Source organism: Grammomys surdaster, unplaced genomic scaffold (genome assembly GCF_004785775.1).
Source record: "Grammomys surdaster isolate TR1022 unplaced genomic scaffold, NIH_TR_1.0 128, whole genome shotgun sequence".
In the NCBI taxonomy this organism is placed as follows: domain Eukaryota; kingdom Metazoa; phylum Chordata; class Mammalia; order Rodentia; family Muridae; genus Grammomys; species Grammomys surdaster.
Genome location: NW_021604586.1, coordinates 4,059,522 through 4,067,295, shown reverse-complemented (window position 1 = coordinate 4,067,295; position 7,774 = coordinate 4,059,522). Strand labels below are relative to the sequence as shown.

Here is a 7,774-nt window from a genome sequence, read left to right as displayed (position 1 = left end):
TGTGTGTGTGTGTGTGTGTGTGTATACAGTTCAGAGAGGAGGGGTTCTAGCATAGGGGACTATGACAGAAATGCAACAGAGAGCTTAACTAGGATCCTGAGACAGAAAGAAGACTTTCAAGGACAAACTCATGCAATTCAAACAAGGTCTGAGCCAGGCTAGTGCCACCTGCCTGTGATCCCAGCACTGGGGAAGCTGAGGCAGGAGGATTGTGGGTTCAAACCAGCCAGAGATACACAGATGTTATTCCCTTCCCCAAATAAAAGTCCACAGCTGAGTCAGTAAGAACATTAAGGGTGCCCTCATTCACCTGCCCTCCCTCAGCAGAGGTACACCTGTAGGACAGCAGATGGTGCTGGAAGACAGAGGGACAGAAGGCACCACACTTTCACAGGACAAAATAATGGCTGAATTCGAGCAAAGACTGTTCCATGCTTCTCCATGCTCCAAGAGGGTTTAGCAAGAAACGACACTTGTCACAAAGGACCACCTACTGCCCAGTGCCCAGAATAGGCAGAACCATAGCAAGGACGCAAAACGGTGGCTCCTGGGTGGGGGACAGGACAAAGAGTAACTGCTATCACTAGCGACTTGCTTTTTTGGGGGCGATGGAAATGGTCTAAAATTAGACTATGACGATGGTCTTACCACTCAGTAGCGTTACTAAAAATAACTGAATCGTGAAATGGGTAGATTCTATCATGTGTAAAATCTACAAGCTCTCAAAGAAAGGAGGAAACAGAGAAGAAAGAGGGGAGGGAGGAGGCTATTTAAAGTCTATGCAAAGAGAGGGTGAGGGAAGGCAGAAGACGTGTGAGGAGTGAGTGAACTCTTAGGTCTGAAGCCGAGAGCTAAGCATCTTCACAGAAGGAACTGGATAGTAAGATGGCAGTCAGGCTCTGAGAGGCCAGGGCTTTCAAGCCGTCTGCAGCCTTCTGCCCTCAGCACTTCTGTATCCCCAAAGTGCTAGGAAGTGCTGGGGGCAGGCAAAAGAGTGAGTGGGGTGGGTGAAGGCTCACCTGAGCAGGCACACAGCTGCTGAGACAGTGCTCTTGATGAGGAGGGGTCCATAAGGCATAAAGACTAGATCCCAGGGCCGGCAGGGCACCAGGAATGCCCAGGCACAGAGAGCAGAGACCAGTGTAGTCTCCAGCACCTGTCAGAAGCACACTAATAGGGGGGTCTCACAGGTGACTTGGGTGTAGCTGAGGAGCCAGATTCAGAGCCAGGGAACCTGGGTTTGCAAGTAAGTTTCTTGGCTCCTCTATACCTAGAGTCTCTCGACTGTAAATTGGGATATTACGCAGACTGTCTTTGTGGGGACTGACATGACAACCCTATAAAGCTGGCCACGATGCCTGTCATGGCAAACGTACCCCATACTAATGGCCAGCTATAATAAGGCTCCAGACAATGTCATACCCTGGGAACTGACCCTGCTCCCAGGGTCCCGTTCCTCAGCCGCCCTGTCAGCACTAACCTAGCTAATGAGGTTGAAGAAACAGGAGGCTGAAAACCACCCCTCCAGAGAAGCACTTCCTCACATTTATCTCAAATGTGGCACCACCAAATCATTTCTTCTAGCACTTTCCTTCCCAATATAGAACTCCTGGCAGGGACAGTGTCATCATCTCTGAACACATGGGAACAAGCCAGTCCACTGGGCACAGAAGAGACAGGAAGAAAGAAGGCTGGAAGGAGCAACAGCAACAGCCCTGTGGTGACTGGGAAAGAAAACATAAAAAGAGCATCAGGTCTCTGGAAGGAGCCCCAAGATGCTGACAGGAATGGTGCCTGTGGAGGTGCGGAGGACAGCAGAAAGATCAAAGCAACTTTGCACTAACATCTTGGTATGCCGTTTGAATTTTATACCAGCCACATGGGTTACCCAATCAAAAACAAAAACAAAAACAAAAAACAACAACAACAAAAATGGCATCCTGGATGGATTTGTGATCCCAGCACTTAGAAAACTGAGGGAGGATTGTGAGCAATAGGCTAGTCTGGGCTATACAACAAGATCCCATCTCAAAGCAAAATAAGCAAAACAAGATAAGGATTTAGAGAGCCAGTGAGAGAAGGGCAGGGTTCTTTCACCACAAACCTCAAACCATCCTGGCGGGAGCTCCTGAAGAGTTCAGCCTTAGTCAAGGGTCAAGGTCAGAGACTTCGTGTCCCTACAGGCTCAGCAGCTGTCTTTGGGAATGACAGAGGGAGGGTACAGCTTCCCTGATGTCAGCACCTCCTCCACACAGAGGTGTCAAGTCCACAGTGAACAGAAGGGGATGGAGTAGCCTTACCTGCTAGACACAGACAAGCTAGTTCTACTCCATTGGACGAAGTCCAGCAAAAAGCTGAGGAAGGAAATCCTGTCCCAGGACCTGCCGTGAAGCACACAGCGCATCCTCCTCTGAAGATGGGAGGATCATGGCCGCTTTCCAAGAACAAATCTAAGTCACTGTCACTCTTCCTAAACATCACCAAGCACCTTCCGCCAATTTGTCCTGTTAAAATGTCACTATATTTTGTAGGCTTTTGTTTTGTTTTTTGTTTATTTGCTTGTTAGTGTTTTGAAATAGGGTCTTACTCTAGAGCCATGTTACTATGAAACTGGTCTCAAATTTGCTGTAATCCTCCTGCCTCAGCCTCCCAAGTGCTAGGTGAGCGCCACTGCATCTAACTAAAGATCACTCGATCTTGTAGTTAGTTGGGAGATGTTAAGTTGAATCATGCCCACAAAAATGTCAGTTGAAGTTCTATCCCCAGATATGTGAGTATGAATAAATAAATTCACTGGGGAAAGGATAGTTATGGGTGTGACTGGTAAGATACAGTGGACCCCAAATGCAGTCTAACTGACGCCCTTATAAGAGAAGACCCACAGACAAGAGGAGACAACCATGTGACCACAGAGGCAGAGGCTAGAGTGCTTCAGCTGTAAGGGAAGGATGCCTGGACTCACTAGCAACCAGTAGCAGCTGAAAGATAGACACATGGAAACTGAATCCATGAAAAGGAAATGGTTCTATTCGTGCCTCAGCTTTGGGCTTCTGCTCTGTGAACCACTGAGAGAATACACTTACATTATTTTGAGATACCCAGTTTACTGAACTTTGTTACAGCTAGCTCCTCCAGGAGACTGACACAGCCCATCACTTGGCTTCTCTTCCCATCCACCACGCCCGAACTCTTCTGCCCACTGGTCAGCTGCTATCTCCCGTAAGAGAAGCCGATTCAGTGTCTACCTCAGTAGCACCTCCTCCCATCCTGCCAGGCTCTGACGTAAACAGTCCTACAGTAAGTACGCACTGAGCATTCCTACAAGCCAGCCACTGTTCTGGGAGCGTTGATACAGAAGCAAACAATGGACAGATAATAATAGAAAAAAATTCTCAAAGAAACAAGGTTATTTCTAATACAGATGAAGAATAGTGCAATACGCTGAAGGGAGTGGGCTGGGGACTGAGGGAACAGGAAGATCATTTTGACTATCAGGGAAGGTCTCACTTAACATGTGACATAGGAGTGGTTACTTGAATGATAGGGAGGTGCCTACCAGGAAATCTGGAAGGAGGAACAGTGTACAGGCTCTGTGGCACAGCAGACTAGGCATGCTTAAGGAGAAACTTCTGGGAGTGACTGGGGTAGTTGCTGACACTGGAGATCAGTCAGGTGAGACCAGTCAGCACCTGTGTCACTGCCTGGCAGCCTAAGAGAAGAAGTCTGAACTTCACTCTGAGAGACCACGGCAGTCTTCAAACAATACTTCTGACTGTACTGTTTGTCCTTTGCTTCTTGGGATCTTACCAGGAACAGCCCTGAATGTTCTGTGATTCTGGCCATCAAGATGTTCCTGGCTTACCAGCTCGGTTCCTGCACCTCTGTAGCAACTTACAATGAGTACTCTGGATGGCTTCCTGTGACCTTCATTAAATGTGCTATCCAGAAAAGAGCACAGTCCCCGAGGCATGCAGTAAATGAAACCTTTCAGCTCAGACCTTGGCTTTGATACATGTACCTAAGACTGTTTTGGCTCTCGGTCTGGCCTGAACCACTGACCTGCAGAGACAGGCATAAGGTAACCCCCTGCAGTCCTGTGGTGCTGCCCAGATTTAGAGAATAGGATAAAAAGCTTGTTCTTCCCTAACAAGAGCAGCTGTGTATGCTAAAAATAGAAAAAAAAATGCCACAAAACCTCCAACAATGCCACGTACAAAATCTAGGTGGATGCGGCACAGCCGACAGTACCTCCACGGATTTCATCATGCTTCTCTTCCAGTCGGGAGATGAAAAGAAAGATCCTTGGGGCAGGTCTCCCCAGAACTGCCACGTTGTCTTGCTTCATAGCTGAGGACACCTGACCTGTTTGGAAACTAAGCACTTGAGCAAAGATGCTCCGCAATGTACTTCCTACTGGCTTTCTCAAAGCCTGGAAACAAATCTGAGTTGCCACAGAGGGCACAGGGAGAGGTAACAGTATGGTGACGTTGGTCAGCCAGCCAGGCTGACTTGTCAGTGAGGCGAGGAGAGCAGAGAAGGATGCTCCACTCAGCCCTCCAGCCCAGCAGGAGGCAGACTCTGTTCACACCCATCTCACGTCCTCTGAGGTGATGAACTACTATACCCAGCACTTTTAGCAACCAAGTTATTGCGGAGCTCTCTTTGCCTCCAACGGTTAAGTGGCCCTGGACAAGTGAGTCTTGGTTTCTTCAACTGTGTCATAGGAGGAAAGACACCTGCCACTCCCAAATTAATAGTGAAGCTGAACAAGGAGATCCTGTTGGAAGTACTCTGTAAGCTACCAAAGAAAGAGAACACCAGGGCAATAAAAGTCATCCTCCTATTGCAGTTCCTTCCTGAAGTGGGCTGTCAGTCAGTTTTTGATTCCTCTCTTTAGACTTGGTCTTGTTATACAACCCAGGGTGGTCTTGAACCCATGATATGCTTACCTCAGCTTCTGGAGTACTAATACAAGTCTATATCATTGCATCTGGCGTTTGAAATCTCAATTTTTAGTTTTTTTATTTTTTTAACTTTTTTTTTTTTATGCATGTGACTAGGTCCTTGAGGAGGGAGGAAGAGAGTGCCAGATTCTGTGAAGCTGGGGTTCTGGGTGGCTGGGAGTCCCCTAAGGTGGGTGCTGGGAACTGAACTCTGGTCCTCTCAAAGATCAGTACGTACTCCTGACTGCTGAACCTTCTCTCCAGCTCCTTGGCCTTTCTTTTAACCCGATTATTTTCCTTTTGTGAAAGGAATATGGAGAAAGGAGAAAAGGAAAGAAAGCCGGGTATTCACACGACTTGCCCACCCTATAGCTTCCTAGGGATGCAGGGGGTTGGGAGGCTGTCCTTTTAGACAGCTTCCTTCTGAAGCTCCCTCAGCGCCATTTGGGGTTATTATAAAACCACTTACCTTTGAAGAAACAAACATTGCCATGAGGAGAGAACTTCATTTAACATCTGTGAAGGTAGCTCACTTCAATTTCTTTAAGACTTGTGATATGGTTATACTTGTGACATTCTCAAGAGATAGAAATCTACTCCACATGAACTGACACAGACCATCCAAAAGACAACAATCATCCCCAGAAACTTCTGGATTGCCACAGAGACTGAGATAGGTCATCATCACCAACCAGAAATCACCAGCGTTTGATGGGGAAAATAAAATCTCAAGTGTGAACTTTTTCCACGGAGGCCTTCGAAACAGCTTATCTGCCATCTTGGTCCTCAAAGGCCTGAAGATCTCTACTTCTGACCACAGTATGGGAAAGAGGGAAGGGATGTGGCTCACTAACGTCCGCCCGAGCCTCTTTGCCCTGTCTTGGGGTTCATGCTGTGTGGCTGCCCTGCTTTCAGGATTAGGGAGGAGATAGATCGAAAGGAATGAATCAGAACCTCAGCATCGGGTTACAGGCTGGATCCCAGCCGGGGCGAGGGTAGCCCGACCTGACAGCTGCTAGCTCACCTCTACCTCTGACTCACCACCCGGACAGCTCCACGTCGGGGGCCCAGCCCGTGCCAGCACACCTGCACCGGCAGAGCCGCACTCCCGCTCACTCCGTAGGTCGCACCCGTGTGCGGCACTGGATCGCCGAGCCTGCTTCCTACCTCCCCTTGTCACCTTCCCACGTCTCATCAACCTGCAACTCGGGAGATCGCAGACCAGTGCAAGACCCGGGCCGGTCTTCCCAAATCCTAGAAGCGGCCTCGGTGTCCGAGCTTTCCCGGGCGGCCCCGGCGCGATCGTGGCCTCTGACCGGCTCGCGGCCCTCCACTGAGGCCGGCGGAGTGACAACCCTGTCCGCCGCACCGGCCGTCCAGCCGACCCGCCCACGCCGCCAGCGACCCCCTCCTCACCGGTCCTCCGCGCAGCCACGCCGCCCGCACAGCCCCTCGCGAGCGCAGCCCCGTAGCCCGAGGCCCTCTCGTCCGCGGCGGCCCGCGGGACCGGGCAGGGGGCGGACGCCGTCGGGTCCGCAGCTGCCGCGGATGCGCCGCGCGCGGTGAGCCGTGCCCGGTCCTTCTGAGGCGCGGCGGAGCGAGCTGTCAGTCAGCGGGGCCCGCCCCGCCCCTTTAGCAGCACGTGACGCGCGAGCAGCCGGGTCCTTCGGGTGGGTCGCGGGGAGAGCTGTCAGTCAACAGGGAGCGCCCCGCCCAGTCCCACCCTCCTCCCCCGCGCGTGACGTGCGAGTTCTCCCGGGCCCTGGAGCAAGCCGGGAGCCCCGCCTCCAGGGCACCACGTGACTCGCGAGCTGTCACTTTGCGGCGCTCGCTCGGCTCCTGTACGCAGGCGCAGAAGCGCCCCTTCGTCCCTGCGCCTCCCGATAGCCGCGCGGGTTCGCTCCGGAGCAGCGTTCCAGCAGAGATGACCAGGGCGCGGCGTTTTTTTTTTTTTTTGCGCGCAAGAGTGGTTTGGGAGAGGAAAATGTCCCTCAAGGCTGGTCTTGCCTGAGGTAGCAGAGTCCCAGCGAAGATCCCGTGGACCCACACGCCGTGGAAGTCGCGAGGGGCAGGCTGAGTCCCCTTTGCCTTCCGAAAGGCGTGTCTTTAAGAGGCCAGTAGATGTGGCTCTTTTCGTAAATAGGAGTAAGCACAACGTCCAGCCATTCAGCTTCGCCCACATCTCTTCAATAAAGAAATACAAAGAGGCTGGGGGTGGAGCTCGGGGCCGGATCACTGACTTTGCATGGCCCCAAGGTCCTGGCTCCCATGCCCAGCGCCAGGGAGGAAAAGAAAAATTAAAGAAAACCAAGGCCGAGCTTCTGGGATTTTTCTGAAGTCGTGAGGGTTTGGTTAGGCAGGGGGACTGGAGTTCTGCCAATCAGGAAGATGATATAGGTGGTGGTAACCGAACCTGCCCTTTGCTGACCACAGATGGGAAGATCTGTCCCACTAAAGGCTTCTTGGGAAAGTTTAAGAGAGCCTGAGGAAAAGGCTGGGAGCGGCAGTTCTTGGAGAGTTTAGGGACACGTGGCCACCCCAGGAGAAGGTCTCACACCTAGATCCCTGGGTGTGAGACCTTAGTGCCAGCTCTGGAGGGGGAGGTTAGGTGATAGCCTTCATCCTTGTGTGGACACCACAGACGAACACAGAGTCCAGCAGACTATAGACTAGGCTCAGAAAACTTGTCGAATGCAGTGTGGGGGCTGAAGAAACCCTCCCCTGCTTCAGTGAGGGAAGATGGCACTAGGCACCAAGTTCTGTAACCCTGACCTCACCTGGGAAACTGTTGGGGAGTTCTGAAAACAAATGTACTCACTAAGGAAGAAGGG

General features: G+C 51.3%; 1 protein-coding gene across 1 annotated transcript in view; it reads right to left on the bottom strand.

Moving 5' to 3' along the window:
• The window catches only part of Kiaa0513 (KIAA0513 ortholog), a 50,287-nt gene extending 43,760 nt beyond the window's left edge, over positions 1 to 6,527 (bottom strand). Inside the window, exon 1 of the mRNA XM_028753198.1 lies at positions 6,360 to 6,527. The gene's annotated coding sequence lies outside the window, so the exon portion shown is untranslated. The remainder of the gene's footprint in view (positions 1 to 6,359) is intronic.
• Positions 6,528 to 7,774: the final 1,247 nt, after the last annotated feature.